The sequence below is a fragment of the Pan paniscus genome, chromosome 9 (genome assembly GCF_029289425.2).
Source record: "Pan paniscus chromosome 9, NHGRI_mPanPan1-v2.0_pri, whole genome shotgun sequence".
Taxonomy (NCBI): domain Eukaryota; kingdom Metazoa; phylum Chordata; class Mammalia; order Primates; family Hominidae; genus Pan; species Pan paniscus.
Genome location: NC_073258.2, coordinates 96,712,343 through 96,730,378, shown reverse-complemented (window position 1 = coordinate 96,730,378; position 18,036 = coordinate 96,712,343). Strand labels below are relative to the sequence as shown.

General features: G+C 36.6%; 2 protein-coding genes across 7 annotated transcripts in view; one reads left to right on the top strand and one right to left on the bottom strand.

Annotated features, from left to right (window-relative positions):
* The window catches only part of CEP57 (centrosomal protein 57), a 161,570-nt gene that overhangs the window by 66,456 nt on the left and 77,078 nt on the right, over positions 1–18,036 (bottom strand). Inside the window, exon 15 of one of the 5 annotated variants that reach the window (XR_008620251.2) lies at positions 2,019–5,345. The exons of the other annotated variants lie outside the window; for them this stretch is intronic. The gene's annotated coding sequence lies outside the window, so the exon portion shown is untranslated. Of the gene's footprint in view, positions 1–2,018; positions 5,346–18,036 lie in introns of those variants that run through there. 5 annotated transcript variants of the gene reach the window in all.
* Positions 1–18,036, top strand: part of MTMR2 (myotubularin related protein 2) — a 93,797-nt gene that overhangs the window by 43,463 nt on the left and 32,298 nt on the right. The window lies entirely within an intron of this gene.

The window sequence follows — 18,036 nt, the reverse complement described above, 5'->3', positions numbered from 1 at the left end:
TTTTAAATGCTAAGTGAGATTTTCTTAGTTAATAAGGAATATATTTTATACATTTTGGGGGATGAAAATAGTGGGTTTCAATATTTCTTAATAAATATTTGAGAAATGCTTTGCTAAGTAACCAGAAAAGGAGAGTTTTATAATAAAATTTGATTTCCTCTCTCAATTTTTTAAATTGATGATGATTGCTTTTCATGTGTATACCTTTAGCAACCATAAAATGGTAGTGTTTTAATTACAGGCAAAACTAACTGCAGACAGCGACGTGTTGCATTTTGACTGACTGTGGTTTGGCTCTCATGTGTGTGATGAAGGGTTTGGTGTAGTGTTTTTGAAAATTATCATTCACAGATGATTTGAAGCTGGTTAACCTCTAGGCTTCCAGTTCTTCACATAGCCTCATTGCTTATTTGTGTCCTGAGCCTTCACATTTTATAAGCTCCTTTAGTAATAGCTTTTAAATAGAAAGTGTAGAGAACATAATACATTGAAAAGCTAATCCAGTTTCATTAAAAAGGTTAAATTGTGTAGGTTTTTTGCTATAGGTACTGTAAAATGGCACTTTCCTGAAAGGATAGTGCCTTAGTAGATTAACAGCTAACTATGAAAGCTTTTTCTGTTAAGAATTTTGTATTCAAACAAGATTTGTTGCCTCTGCATCAGTAAAGCAGAATGGAAAATGGGCTGGGGATGGAACTAGTCTAGATATATCTTGAACTTTGATTTTTCAAGTGGAATTCTATTTGTATTACTTTTTTGCCTTGTTATCCTTGTTTGTTATGGAAAAAGTCTTATACAGATGTAATCTGGTAGATGTGTTTTGGAAAAATTGGGCACGAATCCAGGCTTTGTAAATGGAATTGTGCTTTTCTGGTGACATAATTGTAGAGTGTTTTCTCCTTGCTTCATTTGTTCTCCCTCTGGAAGTAAAACTTACTTAATCTCAGTTTCAAAACTTAAAAATGTAGTATTCTTTTACATAGAATTTCAAGTAATGCAATTTAAAGAAATAACTCATTTGCAATTTTTAAAATTAGGCTTGTTTTTACTAAAACATATTTCTGAAGTTGGCAACTTAGTAGAATTAAGAACCCAGGGAACTTATGTCTGATTATTTATTTGCTCACTGGAGAATAAATCCCACAAAATATAGGATTTTAAAATTCAAATGCACAGCTCTACTTATTTATAAGTTATAATTTGTATAGCACTGGGTTTTAATTAAAGTATGTGCCTCAAATGGTGGTTATTGAAAGATAAAAGTCAAGCTATGTAGTAGTTCCTTTCCTTTGTGAAGCCTGTTGTTTTATACCAATGTTTGTCAACAATTCAGAATTAAATATTAAATAGACTTATGTCTTTTGGCTGGGCGCGGTGGCTCATGCCTGTAATCCCAGCACTTTGGGAGGCCGAGATGGGCGGATCACGAGGTCAGGAGATCGAGACCATCCTGGCTAACACGGTGAAACCCCGTCTCTCTAAAAATACAAAAAAAAAAAAAAAAAAAAAAAAAAAATTAGCCGGATGTGGTGGCTGGCGCCTGTAGTCCCAGCTACTCGGGAGGCTGAGGCAGGAAAATGGCGTGAACCCAGGAGGCGGAGCTGGCAGTGAGCCAAGATCGCACCACTGCACTCCAGCCTGGGTGACAGAGCGAGACTCCGTCTCAAAAAAAAAAAAAAAAAAACACACAAAATAATTATGTCTTTTATGTCTTTGTTTTAGATATCTTATGTACATGTATATGATAAAGGATATGTTTTGTTCTTAACCATCTGTCTTGTCTTGAAGTATGTAATAGGCTTAAATCAGGCAAACGTGTCTGTCTTCAAAATTTGTGTTATGCATATTTCCTTTACAAACTAAAGGCCAGAGATTATTTTATTTTATTTTATTTTATTTTAGAGGGAGTCTCTCTCTGTCCCCTAGGCTGGAGTGCATTGGCGCCATCTCGGCTCATTTGCAACCTCTGTCTCCCGGGTTCAAGCGATTCTCCTGCCTCAGCTTCCCGAGGAGCTGGGATTACAGGTGCGTGCCACCACGCCTGGCTAACTTTTTGTATTTTTAGTAGAGACGGGGTTTCACCATGTTAGCCAGGATGACCTTGATCTTCTGATCTCATGATCCGCCCACCTCGGCCCCCCGAGAGTGTTGGGATTACAGGCGTGAGCCACCGCGCCTGGCCAATTGGATTATTAGACTATGTCCATGAATGTGATATTGACATGTACTGAAAATATGCAGATCTATTTAGAATGAGTTAAGGAGTCTCATAGAGCATATGTTAGATAGTAAACAGTGTCTATCACATAATGATTATTTTAATAGAGAAGAAATGATTGTTAGCATTTATTTATGATTAGCACCACGACCTCCCTTACCAACAATATCAACTCTTAAGAACCTAGGAATTGAAAAGAATCAACCTTAGCCCGATAAAGGATATCCATCAGAACTCTACAATAAGCCTCATACTTAATGATGAAATACTAGAAATACATTCATTAAGCTTAGAAACATGATGATTACTGTCGCTACTTTTATTCAGCATTATGCTGGAAACCCTAGCCAGTAAAATAAGAAAAACAATAAATGATACAAGAAATGAAAGGAATAAACAAAACTTTCATTATTTATAGAGGATTGTCTGTATGGGAAATCTGAGAAAATCTATATACAAACTACCAGAACTAATTGTATAGCTTAGCACTGTTTCCAGATACAAGATAACATAAAAAGATCATGCTTCTGTACCTTAGCAAAAATGTTTAGAAAATGTGATTTAAAGAAGATCCCAGTTACAACAGCAACAAAAGTACCTTACTTAGGAATAAGTTAAAACGAGATATGGAAGAACTTTATGAAGAAAGTTATAAAACTTTATTAAAGAAGCTAAAAGTATATCTAAATAAATGGATGGGTAAATTCAATAGTCTGGAGATGTAAAATATCTTCAAATATATCTGTTAATTGAATATAATTCCAAAAAAATTCAAAAGTTTGTTTTGCAGAACTTGGCAAAGTTTTAGCTGACTCTAAAATTTATATGCAAGGGTAAAAGGTCAAGATTAACCCAGAGGAAAAATAAAGTGGGGAGATTCACCCAATCAGGCATAAAGCTAAAGTAAATCAGAATAGGAATAAATCAGTCAAGTTTAGAAACAGACTGATGTTTGTAGGAACTCTGTATATGACAGATGTATAACAAATCAGTGGGAGAAAGAATGAACTATTTGGTAATCAATGCTAGGTTGGCCATGTTTAAAAAAAAAAAAAGGTTGAATTTCTAACTCACACACACCAACTGGATTCATTAGATTGAAAACCTAAAACTGAAAATAAGAACTTTAAAATTTTAGAAGAAAATATATGACAATATCATTATGACTTATGATATCAGGAAGAATATTTAAAATAAGACTCTAAGGTATTAACTTTTAAAGAAAGATTATTATTTTTATTGTGCTAAAATTTACTAACTTTATGTGACAAATTCTGTATGTGAAGACTGTGAAAAGACAGGTCACATTTTGGGATAGTAGACTTGCAAAGAATATGTGTAACTGATAAAAGATTAGTACCCAAATATGCAAAGAACATCTACAAATTAATAAGAGAAAATGCAACCCAACGGAAAGTTGAGGAAGTCTATGAACAAGAAATTCAAGGAAAAATATATACATAATGTTTAACCAATATATTTTAAAATGTTAAACCTCACTATAATCAGGGAATCAGGGATATGTCATTTTTAAAGCAACTGAGAAAACTTATTTCACATTCATCAGATCAAAACAATTAAGTCTGATAATACCAAGGATTGTTTGAAAAGTGGGGCAGTGGGAATTCTCATACAGTGCTGAAACAGCCACAGTAGAGAGAAATATAGCAATATCTACAAATGCTCATTCTTCTTAGCAGTTCCAGTTTTACTAATGTAGAAAGTCCCACATTTATTCCAGGAGACTGGAATAAAGATCTTAATTGTACATTATTTGTGTACATGATAAATGTACATCATTTGATCATTAATAAATTGTATATTCTATGACAGAATGGTATCTATCTAGCTAAGTAAATTTCAATACACAAAACATACTATATATTGATTATAGACATATATGCAGTTGAGAAAATACAAGCTCCTAAAACACACGAGTAATGTATTGAGTATCTTACAGTTTCTCTCTTGCTTCACCACATCACCAAAGGCCTGTTTACCTCAGTTCTTTTTACCTAGTACCTTTACATGTCTGACTTCCAATAAAAAATTACGAGGCACACTAAAAGGCAAAATTTATATATAAGAATTATAGCTTTCTATTATAAAAATATTTATAAAATATAAGAGAAAGAAAAATTCTATAATAACTAAAAATGTAAAATATCTAGGAATAAACTTAAATATGCAGAAAATATGTGAAGAAACTTTAAAACTCTGCTAGAGTGGTAAAGATGAATACTTAAACAGAAAAACATACCTTGATTTGAACAGAAAAGCTCAGTATTTTTAAGATTTTAATTTTTGCTTATTCTATAAATAATATGGTTAAAATTTGACAAGATAATCCTGAAGTTTGTAATGATAAGTCTGGAGACAATATAAATGCCTTTCAGTGGGGAGGATGATTTTAAGATTATTTATATGTTTACTATTGAATATGTGCAGTCTGAAATGAATGGTGCATCTCCATTTGTTTTTCAAGATAGATTAAAAATCCAAGGACAGAAGAACATTGTGAATAATAAGCTCCCATTTGTTGGCGATAGTAGGTGGAGTGATAGAAGAGGCTGTGGGTACATAAACAGGTGATACTAGTCAAGAGCAGGTCGAATGGAAAGAATGAAGACATGTTTGGAGGCTACTGGAATAATTCCAAGTAAAAGTTGCTAAAGGACATGTACTAGGATAGTGACATAATACTTTGTAAAAAACAAATCTGAAAAAATTATAGGTGAATGTAATGTACACAAAGCTACCTGAACATTGCAGATTATGGGAAGAGAGGAGTCAAAGATGATGATTCCAGGTTTCAAATCTGGTGACAATATGTGGTTCATTTCTCATCTGCCCTCCCCTCCTATGTGTACTTTGCTGTTCCTTCTCTTATAAGTGGGGTAATGCTAAAGTTTTCTTCATCCCTTGCTTTCCCCACTCTCTTTCTTCCACATTCTCTTTCTTCTTCGTGGTTTCAGCTGTCATCTCTTTTTGGATGACTCCCACATTTTTACCTCTGGTTCTGATCTCTTTCTCAGCCTCTGGTCCTTCATATCCCTTGCTTGCTTGGGATGTTATCATGTTATGATCATGGTCTTAGTGTAATCAGACATCTGTTCAATTCCAGCCACTGTTGGGAGATATATGTCACCTTGGAAAAGTTCCTTAACTTCTATAAGGGTCAATGACCCCATTTATAAATGGGCATATGAACTACTTATCTTTCAAGGGTGTTAAGAGCACTGAATGAATAATGATCTTCTAAAAACAGTACATAAACTGGGCTCATTCTCCTTGGTATGAGGTGAAATGAAAGAAATTTAGATAATATTGTATCTATTCACCTATCTTCTGTCTTTCTTGTTTTTGGCATATAATCTATTACGAACCATCATTTATTGGAAAGGACTGTCTGAAGTATAGCTCAGAAGGACACATCAGAAGGTGTGGGGCTAGTCCTTATGGATGGAGGAGTGGGGCTATATTGGTGTGGGGAATGAAAGGAAGAGACAGGACAAAATGTAGAAATAGATTAAATATGACAGTCAAGGAAGCATTAAACTATGACTTAGCTAATGTATAGAATAATGTGTTACCCTTTAGAGATACAGGATTTTTTGTAGAAGTTTTTGCAGAAAAGTGAAGGAATTGATATTTATTCCGTTGAATGTACCTTGTGTGGTGCATTTGTTGCAACTGATGAAACGATACTGATACATTTTTATATTAATACTTAAATACATAGTTTGCATTAGGGTTCATACTTTGTGGTGTACATTCTGTGGGTTTTGACGAAGGTATGGTGGCATATATTCATTGTTATTGTATCATGTAGAATAGTTTTAGTGCCCTAAAAATCCCCTTTGCATCACCTCTTTCATTTTCCCCTCTCCCTGAACACCAGGCAATCACTAATCTTTTTCTGTGTCCACATTTTTGCCTTTTCCAGAATGTCATGTAGTTAGAATCATCTAGTGTGCAGTCTTTTCAGAGTGGCTTCTTTCACTTAGTAATATCCTTTTAAGATTCCTCAAGTCTTTCCATGGCTTGATAGCTAATTTCTTTTTATTACTGAATGATATTCCTTTGTATGATGTACCACAATTCATTTATCCATTCTCCTACTGAAGGTCAGATTGCTTCTAAGTTTTCATAGTTATGAAAACTTGTATTTTAAGATTAAAATCTGGAAGTTTTTATTGATATTAGGCATTCGTTTCTTAGGGCTGCTATAATAACAGAGCACCACAAACTGGGTGGCTTAAAACAACAGAAATTTATTCTTTCATAGTTCTGGAGCCTAGACATCAGAAATCAAGGTGTTAGCAGGGTTGGCACCTGCCAACCAAGAGAGCTTTGAGGGAGAATCTATTCCATACCTTTCTCCTAGCTGCTCATGAGGGTTAGCCATCTTTGATGTTCCTTGGATTGTAAATGCATCAGTCCAATCTCTGCTTCCCTCTTCATGGGGCATTCTCCCTGTTTCTTCACATTGCTGTCTTCTTGTGAGGATACCAGTCATATTGAATTAGGGGCCCACTCTACACCAGTATGACCTCATCTTAACTAATTATATCTGCAACAACCCTATTTCCAAATTAGGTCACATTCTAAGGCACTGGTGGTTAGACTTCAACAACGTTATTAGAGGGCACAGTTCAACCCATAGCATGAAGTGATGCTTTCTAGACCATTCTTTTTTTAGATAGTCATCCTTTTTGTTATTGTTGAATCATGGATGGTGATGTAATGTTTTCCAGCTTTGGCTAGTTGTGGTTTCAGCTGAAAAACCAAAATGTCCCTGACTGTGTTATAAAAAAAAAAAAAAAAAAAAAGAGGCTTCCCTGTGCTTGATCTTGAATGTACTTTGAAATGTGTAACCAGTAAGATCTATCCCAGATGCCAGTCTGTGGCTCTGCCTTGTTAGAATTTTTGTTTGCATGGTTCATTTGGCCACTTCGTGGCTTGTCAGTCAAGTTGTAGAGAAAATAGAATAAAGTATAATTGATATAAACAGTTTTCTTTAGAAGGATTATCCAACAAAAAATAAGTTACTAAGAAAATCCTTTTTTTCTCTTCTGGGTTTTAGTACAGTATGTAAAAAGACTGTGGAGGATAGTTTATAACTGTATAGACTCATTTTTCCCTTTCAGGTGATTATTATTTAGTGTTTTGCAGATTTCAGACAAATTCTTTCCTATTTTTCTACCATCTAACCATTCCATGTGAAAACTGACTTAAACTTGCCAACTTCTAGATCCAGTTTAATTTCCTAATTGTGTGTGTGTGAGAGAGTGCATTTTTGTGTTTGTGTGCCTGTGTGTGTGAGAAAGAGAGAGGGAGAGAAGAGAAAGGGAGGGAGTGAAAAAAGAAGTTAAAGTCACATGGAAAATTACTGGGCAGTTTGAAAATAATTTGATGAAGTGGGCATGGAAGAAAATCAGGGCTGGGAAGGGAGGAATACTAAACTGATTATGTAGTAGGAATAAAAAAATTATAAATTTGAATCTTGTGTGTTTTGAAGTAAGAGTTTTAATAAGATTATCAGACTTTTCTTGATAATAAAAGGATTAAATATTGTATTAAATGCTATCAAATAGCACATTTTATGGAATCTTACCTATTGATGTGGCCAGAGCTCCAGAGTCAGGCAGGGTTCTGATGCATCTCATAGAAAACAGGTTGGCTAGCCAGTTAGTAACATTATTTTGACCCAATAAGAGAAAGTGCTTAATGTATTCTAGAGGATTTCTCCAGGAGTGAATTTTCTTCCCTCATATCTGAGGGTTATGTAACTTATTCTCCACTAAAGATATTTACATGTGAAGGCAGAAAAACCTAATGGACCAGAGTGGCTTTGCTCTCTTGGTTCCCAACCACCATTTTAAGAAGATAGGTTCAGAAGCTCAAACTGGGTGGAGCCCACCGCAGCTCAAGGAGGCCTGCCTGCCTCTGTAGACTCCACCTCTGGGGGCAGGGCATAGCCAAACAAAAGGCAGCAGAAACCTCTGCAGACTTAAATGTCCCTGTCTGACAGCTTTGAAGAGAGTAGTGGTTCTCCCAGCACGCAGCTGGAGATCTGAGAATGGACAGACTGCCTCCTCAAGTGGGTCTCTGACCCCAGAGTAGCCTAACTGGGAGGCATCCCCCAGTAGGGGCAGACTGACACCTCACATGGCCAGGTACTTCTCTGAGACAAAACTTCCAGAGGAACGATCAGGCAGCAACATTTGCTGTTCACCAATATCCACTGTTCTGCAGACTCCGCTGCTGATACCCAGGCAAAGAGGGTCTAGAGTGGACCTCCAGCAAACTCCAACAGACCTGCAGCTGAGGGTCCTGACTCTTAGAAGGAAAACTAACAAACAGAAAGGACGTCCACACCAAAACCCCATCTGTATGTCACCATCATCAAAGACCAAAGGTAGATAAAACCACAAAGATGGGGAAAAAACAGAGCAGAAAAACTGGAAACTCTAAAAGTCAGAGCACCTCTCCTCCTCCAGAGGAACGCAGCTCCTCACCAGCAACGGAACAAAGCTGGACAGAGAATGACTTTGACGAGTTGAGAGAAGGAGGCTTCAGACGATCAAACCACTCCGAGCTAAAGGAGGAAGTTCAAACCCATGGAAAAGAAGTTAAAAACCTTGAAAAAAAAATTAGACGAATGGCTAACTAGAATAACCAATGCAGTGAAGTCCTGAAAGGACCCGATGGAGCTGAAAACCATGGCACGAGAACTACATGACGAATGCACAAGCCTCAGTAGCTGATTCGATCAACTGGAATAAAGGGTATCAGTGATGGAAGATCAAATGAATGAAATGAGGCGAGAAGAGAAGTTTAGAGAAAAAAGAATAAAAAGAACAAAGCCTCCAAGAAATATGGGACTATGTGAAAAGACGAAATCTATGTCTGGTGTACCTGAAAGTGACGGGGAGAATGGAACCAAGTTGGAAAACATTCTGCAGGATATTATCCAGCAGAAATTCCCCAATCGAGCAAGGCAGGCCAACATTCAAATTCAGGAAATACAGAGAATGCCACAAAGATACTCCTCGAGAAGAGCAACTCCAAGACACATAATTGTCAGATTCACCAAAGTTGAAATGAAGGAAAAAATGTTAAGGGCAGCCAGAAAGAAAGGTCAGGTTACCCACAAAGGGAAGCCCATCAGACTAACAGCTGATCTCTTTGCAGAAACTCTACAAGCCAGAAGAGAGTAGGGGCCAATATTCAACATTCTTAAAGAAAAGAATTTTCAGTGCAGAATTTCATATCCAGCCAAACTAAGCTCCATAAGTGAAGGAGAAATAAAATCCTTTACAGACAAGCAAATGCTGAGAGATTTTGTCACCACCAGGCCTGCCCTACAAGCGCTCCTGAAGGAAACACTAAACAGGGAAAGGAACAACTAGTACCAGCCACTGCAAAAACATGCCAAATTGTAAAGACCATTGAGGCTAGGAAGAAACTGCATCAGCTAACGAGCAAAATAACAAGCTAACATCATAATGACAGGATCAAATTCACACATAACAATATTAAGCTTAAATGTAAACAGGCTAAATGCTCCAATTAAAAGACACAGACTGGCAAATGGGATAAAGAGTCAAGACCCATCAGTGTGCTGTATTCAAGAAACCCATCTCATGTACAGAGACACACATAGGCTCAAAATAAAGGGATGGAGGAAGATCTACCAAGCAAATGGAAAACAAAAAAAGGCAGGGGTTGCAATCCTAGTCTCTGATAAAACAGACTTTAAACCAACAAAGATCAAAAGAGACAGAGAGGCCATTACATAATGGTAAAAGGATCAATTCAACAAGAAGAGCTAACTATCCTAAATATATATGCACCTAATACAGGAGCACCCAGATTCATAAAGCAAGTCCTTAGAGACCTACGAAGAGACTCAGACTCCCACACAATAATAATGGGAGACTTTAACACCCCACTGTCAATATTAGACAGATCAGTGAGACAGAAAGTTAACAAGGATATCCAGGAATTGAACTCAGCTCAGCACCAAGCAGACCTAATAGACATCTACAGAACTCTCCACCCCAAATCAACAGAATATACATTCTTTTCAGCACCACACCACACTTGTTCCAAAACTGACCACATAGTTGGAAGTAAAGCACTCCTCAGCAAATGTAAAACAAGAGAAATTATAACAAACTGTCTCTCAGACTACAGTGCAATCAAACTAGAACTCAGGATTAAGAATCTCACTCACAACCGCTCGACTACATGGAAACTGAACAACCTGCTCCTGAATGACTGTTGGGTACATAACAAAATGAAGGCAGAAATAAAGATGTTCTTTGAAACCAATGAGAACAAAGACACAACATACCAGAATCTCTGGGACACATTCAAAGCAGTGTGTAGAGGGAAATTTATAGCACTAAATGCCCACAAGAGAAAGTGGAAAGATCTGAAATTGACACCCTAACATCACAATTAAAAGAACTAGAGAAGCAAGAGCAAACACATTCAAAAGCTAGCAGAAGGCAAGAAATAACTAAGATCAGAGCAGAACTGAAGGAGATAGAGACACAAAAAACCCTTCAAAAAATCAGTGAATCCAGGAGCTGGTTTTTTGAAAAGATCAAAATTGGTAGACCGCTAGCAAGACTAATAAAGAAGAAAAGAGAGAAGAATCAAATAGGTGCAATAAAAAATGATAAAGGGAAGATCACCACTGATCCCACAGAAATACAAACTACCATCAGAGCATACTATAAACACCTCTATGCAAATAAACTAGAAAATCTAGAAGAAATGGATAAATTCCTCAACACATACACTCTCCCAAGGCTAAACCAGGAAGAAGTTGAATCCCTGAATAGACCAATAACAGGCTCTGAAATTGAGGCAATAATTAATAGCTTACCAACCAAAAAAAGTCCAGGACTAGATGGATTCACAGCCGAATTCTACCAGAAGTACAAGGAGGAGCTGGTACCATTCCTTCTGAAACTATTCCAATCAATAGAAAAAGAGGGAATCCTCCCTAACTCTTTTGATGAGGCCAGCATCATCCTGATACCAAAGCCTGGCAGAGACACAACAAAAAAAGAGAATTTTAGACCAGTATTCCTGATGAACATTGATGCAGAAATCCTCAATAAAATACTGGCAAACCGAATCCAGCAGCACATCAAAAAGCTTATCCACCATGATCAAGTGGGCTTCATCCCTGGGATGTAAGGCTGGTTCAACATACGCAAATCAATAAACGTAATCCAGCATATAAACAGAATCAGTGACAAAAACCACATGATTATCTCAATAGATGCAGAAAAGGCCTTTGACAAAATTCAACAACGCTTCATGCTAAAAACTCTCAATACATTAGGTATTGATGGGACGTATCCCAAAATAATAAGAGCTATCTATGACAAACCCACAGCCAGTATCATACTGAATGGGCAAAAACTGGAAGCATTCCCTTTGAAAACTGGCACAAGACAGGGATGCCCTCTCTCACCACTCCTATTCAACATAGTGTTAGAAGTTCTGGCCAGGGCAATCAGGCAGGAGAAGGAAATAAAGTGTATTCAATTAGGAAAAGAGGAAGTCAAATTGTCCCTGTTTGCAGATGACATGATTGTATATCTAGAAAACCCCATCGTCTCAGCCCAGAATCTCCTTAAGCTGATAAGCAACTTCAGCAAAGTCTCAGGATACAAAATCAATGTGCAAAAATCACAAGCATTCTTATACACCAATAACAGACGAACAGCCAAATCATGAACTCCCATTCACAATTGCTTCAAAGAGAATAAAATACCTAGGAATCCAACTTAAAAGGGACGTGAAGGACCTCTTCAAGGAGAACTACAAACCACTGCTCAAGGAAATAAAAGAGGATACAAACAAATGGAAGAACATTCCATGCTCATGGGTAGGAAGAATCAATATCGTGAAAATGGCCATACTACCCAAGGTAATTTATAGATTCAATGCCATCCCCATCAAGCTACCAATGACTTTCTTCACAGAATTGGAAAAAACTACTTTAAAGTTCATATGGAACCAAAAAAGAGCCCGCATTGCCAAGTCAATCCTAAGCCAAAAGAACAAAGCTGGAGGCATCACGCATATCTACAACTATCTGATCTTTGACAAACCTGACAAAAACAAGAAATGGGGAAAGGATTCCCTATTTAATAAATGGTGCTGGGAAAACTGGCTAGCCATATGTAGACAGCTGAAACTGGATCCCTTCCTTACACCTTATACAAAAATTAATTCAAGATGGATTAAAGACTTAAATGTTAGGCCTAAAACCATAAAAACCCTAGAAGAAAACCTAGGCAATACCATTCAGGACATAGGAACGGTCAAGGACTTCATGTCTAAAACACCAAAAGCAATGGCAGCAAAAGCCAAAATTGACAAATTGGATCTAATTAAACTAAAGAGCTTCTGCACAGCAAAAGGAACTACCATCAGAGTGAACAGGCAACCTGCAGAATGGGAGAAAATTTTTGCAATCTACTCATCTGACAAAGGCCTAATATCCAGAATCTACAATGAACTCAAACAAATTTACAAGAAAAAACAACCCCATCAAAAAGTGGGTGAAAGATATAAACAGATACTTCTCAAAAGGAGACATTTATGCAGCCAAAAGACACATGAAAAAATGCTCATCATCACTGGCCATCAGAGAAATGCAAATCAGAACCACAATGAGATACCATCTCACACCAGTTAGAATGGCGATCATTAAAAAGTCAGGAAACAACAGGTGCTGGAGAGGATGTGGAGAAATAGGAACACTTTTACACTGTTGGTGGGGACTGTAAACTAGTTCAACCATTGTGGAAGTCAGTGTGGCGATTCCTCAGGGATCTAGAACTAGAAATACCATTTGACCCAGCCATCCCATTACTGGGTATATACCCAAAGGACTATAAATCATGCTGCTATAAACACATATGCACACGTTATGTTTATTGTGGCACTATTCACAATAGCAAAGACTTGGAACCAACCCAAATGTCCAACAGTGATAGACTGGATTAGGAAAATGTAGCACATATACACCATGGAATACTATGCAGCCATAAAAAATGATGAGTTTGTGTCCTTTGTAGGGGCATGGATGAAGCTGGAAACCATCATTCTCAGCAAACTATCACAAGGACAAAACACCAAACACCGCATGTTCTCACTCATAGGTGGGAATTGAACAATGAGAACACATGGACACAGGAAGGGGAGCATCACACACCGGGGCCTGTTGTGGGGTGGGGGAAGGGGGGAGGGATAGCATTAGGAGATATGCCTAATGTTAAATGACGAGTTAATGGGTGCAACACACTAACATGGCACATGTATACATATGTAACAAACCTGCACATTTTGCACATGTACCCTGAAACTTAAAGTATAATAAAAAAAAAAAAAAAAGAAAAAAGAACCTTAAAAAAAAAAAAGAAGATAGGTTCCTGGTGTTTTTGAGTTGCCTCTCTTGTTTTGACCTCACTTCATTTATTCATTGAATCTGCTTTCTCCCTTCTCCCATTGCTGACATATCTGAGATGCAATTCCTTTCAAGTAAAAATCATCAAGTATTATTCATATAATTGCTTCTATTTGTTTTATAAGCCTAGGTCACTTTTCCAATGTATCATATTCCTCTTTATTTCTATTACCATAGACTAATCCAGGATTCTATTTCTTTCCTAGATTATCATCATTTCATCTTCTTCCTTTTCATTTCTTTGCCCTCCTTGACCATGCCATCTGCCCCTATCAAAGGCCTGCAGTGATTTTTTTTTTTTTTACATGACTGGTCAAGTTTAAAGTCCTTAACTTCTCCCCAGTATTTTATTATAAAAATTTCTGAACACAAAATAAAGTTTACAAACGACCCTGCTGTATCCACCATCAGAATTTTTCCATTAACGTTTTACCCTACTTCCTTGTTTTTATCTGACATCCATCATCTGTGTGTCCCTCTATCCATCTATTTATCTAGCTTACTTTTTGATGCATTTCAAAGTAAATTGCAGACATTAGTAGTTTTCCAACTAAATATGTCAGCATGCAGATAAATATATGTAGTTTTTCTTTTGATATAAAATTTATATCTATTGAAATACAGAAATCTTAAGTGTACATTCTATGAGTTTAGAAAAATGCATACACCTGTACAACCCAAATCCCTGTCAAGATATTGAACCTGTCACCCCAGATACTTTCATCATGCCCCTTTTCAGTCCACACTCTCATTCTCATCCCCATAGCAACAACTGTTTTGAAGTTTTTGTACTATAGTTTAGTCTGTTGCAGAATTTCATATAAATGGACCCATACGATATGGACTCTCTTGCTGAAGGCATCTTTGAAACCCTTCACTAGGATACCCTAAACTTTTACTCCATTTTTATTTCTCAAGCCATCTCCTTTATTCTCTCAGGTAGACATTATTCCGTTAATTTTCCTAAGTTGTGTCAGACTCTTTGGAATATTGCAGCTGTCTTCAGTCCTCATAAGAAATGAAAGAAAGGGAAAAGATTTGCTGCTTTCCTTACAACAGTGAGATGCTTACTATTCTGTAGCTAAATCTAGAATATAGTAGTTAGGAGTCAGGGAGAGATTGATTTGTGGTTCCCTATATGACATGCTTTCTCAAATATTAATCCCTTTGATGAGTATTAGAGAAAGTGTGTCATATAGGGAATCTCTAGAGCAGAGAAAAAAGCACCATGTCAATAGGCCATTTTGGTAAAAGGCAGTGAAAACTTCTGTTGATGCTTCTATTACGTGAATAATAAGTACAGATGCTCCTCGACCTATGATGGGGTTACATCCGGATAAACCCATTGTAAGTTGAAAATACCATAAGTTGAACCATTGTAAGTCAGGGACTGTCTGTATTTTTTTTTTTTTCATTTTCATGGTGTTTTGCAAATCTCTTTATGGTGCAGTTATCTTGATTTCATAGTTGCTAACTTTTAAGGTGGGTATTAATATCATGTTAATAACATGAATGGTGAAACTAAGACTCAGCTTAGTATGGTGGTAGTGAATGTGGAGTTTTTTTAGGGGTTCTTAGGATATGAAACATAAGGTTTTGCAGTACACCACAAATCCCTTGTATATTTTAATTTTGATTTTCCCTTTTTAGCTGAATCACAGTTTAAGGTATTTTTTTCTTTTTCTTTTTTTTTTTCTAAAAAGTATTTCTGGGTTGTATTTTCTGAGACCTGGCTATCTGAGAATGACTTCCTGCTGCCATTAAATACTTTATGGGAGCATTTTCCTTCACAGCTTTGATCACATTTTGTTATTGTCTTGTAGAATATGGTATTATAGATAACCTTGAAGCTAACTTGATTTTGCTTTCTTCAAAAGTAATTTTTTTTCCACCTATATTCTTATAGTTTATATTTTAATTCTTTTAGTTCAAAAAAATTTGCCAAGATGCAACTAGGTATGTCTCTGTTCATTGATTTTGGGTGGAACATGGTAAACTCTTCTGATCAACATCAATTATATATTGGACTTTTTGCTCCTCTTGATTTTTTTTTTCCTTTAGAAAATACAATTCTTTTCTTGATTATTTTCCATGATGATTTTATCTTTGTTCTTTTCCTTCAAATTCTTACAGCACTTTTCAAGTTTGTCCTCAACATTAAATCTGTTTTCTGAATAACCAATGCAATTTGTTGCTAATTGCATACAGATTTTATTTCTGCTATTACATTTTTAAATGTCCTTGCAGTCATTCTCATTCATTTCTCTTGTTTCATTGTGTCTCTCTCCTTATGACTTTCTGTTTCTACTCTATTTCTTTTTTTTCTTTTTCTTTTTTTCTTTTCTTTTTTTTTTTTCTTTTTTAAACCACAGGGTCTCACTACCATTGCCTAGGCTGGAGTGCAGTGGAGTGCATCACAGCTCACTGAAGCCTTGACTTCTGGGGCTCAAGGTAATCCTCTCATCACAGCCTCCCAAGTAGCTGAGACTGTAGACCCGCGATGCCATGCCTGCGCAGCTGATTTTTTGCATTTATAGTAGACACAGGGTTTTGCCGTGTTGTCCAGGCTGGTCTTGAATTCCTGGTTTCAAGCAGTCCACTCGCCTCGGCCTGCTAGGATGCTGAGAGCATAGGCTGAGCCACTGCGCCTGGCCTTCTCTTTGTGTTTATTAGAAAATATGGCTTATTTCCTTTTGAGTGTGCCAAGTACCTTATACATGCTTTTACAAATGCCTATAGAGAATTATTTTCAGAAGACTGCTTTCTTTTTTAAGGTTTTGGGTTGATATTCTCTTTTCTTTGTAAGTCTTTCTTTTTTTTTTTCTAGGCCTTTTTTTTCCTAGTCTCTTTTCTCCTGTTTGATTAAGGATAGATTTGTCTAGAATCAGTGTTTGTCAACAAACACAGGGTCTAGATTGCCCCATCCCTGTTCTGTTCACTTGAGTGCTAGTTGGAGTTCCTTTTCCTATCTCCAGTGTAGAATTAGTTGTTTATATACAACCTTTAGCATAAGCCTATTGTTAAAAGTCTGTCATCTAGAGCAGCTCTGCTGGACAAAGATAGGATCTTGTATTGCTTCTTTTCATTGCCTTGCTCTTTGACATTCTGGTCAGAGAGAATATAAGAAAGCCTATGTGTGGTTCTCAAAGTGTGCTGCTTGCATGAGTTTTCCTGTCTCTTTTCTCACTTTATGAAGCTTTAGGAGGATTGTATCTCCCATGTTTCTGTGTGCCTTTGCCAGAACTACCCTCTTCTCTTCTGTACATAACATAAATATTTTCCGGGGGTTGCTGGTCCTTTCTGAATGTAGAAATGTAGAGAAAGAGGAAGTCATGTGGAGCAGTGCTGTAGCAGCCACAAGAAGGTATACATATGCAATATGGGAACTACTGCCCAGCGTTATAAGTGACATAAATGTTGTATTTCTGAGTGAGGTGGTAGACTGGGGGAAGAATAAAGCATCTTCCTTTCTATAATCTTTCACGTGGTTGATTTTTTTCGGTATACTCTGATATTTGTTTTGTTATCTTTGGGTCTAATTTTGTTGCTTTCATAATTAGTAGAATTATTAGCAGATTCTGGCAATTAGTTGTTAGTTTGAACTTTTATTAACAGTAGACAACACTTATTACATACATCTTATGTGTTAACACTGATATAAGTACTTTAAATGTATTAACCCATTTAATTTTCATGACAACCTATGTGTGGTACTATAATAGTTACCATTTTATAGATGCGGAAAATGAGGCATAGAGAAGTTGAAAACCTTGCTTAAGAGTACCAAGTTAGTATGTGGTGCAGTCAGGATGTGAACCCAAGTCTATATTTTTGTATATGGCAAGTTTTTGCCTCTTTAAGCCCATCTTCATAGGCTGGTCCTCCTTTCCTCTCTTCTTTCCTTCTTCTCTTCTTTTATGACTGCATAAGACTATTTAGGGACTGGCAACTAGATAGCGTGTTTAAAAGATGACCTTTAAAGACGACTTTTCTGAAGTTTAGATGTGGCACATAAAAATATATATGTGTGTATATACTATTTCTTTAGGTATTGCATTAAAGTTACTTTATGAAACAAATTGTTAAACTTTCAAAAGAATGAATTTGTTTAGATTGCAAATTTATTGAAAATAAGTTAATTTGTTCTTTGTAGTTCTTAGTTATTGGCCGCAGGTGAGCCAGATTGTGGAAGATGGAGGAATTAATGGGATTGGAGACAGAAATTTACTGTTTGATGGTGAGAGAGGTGGGAGGAGGTGAGGAAGGCTTTTGGTAGTTAATGGGGGATATATTTAGCATATGACAATTTGGGTGT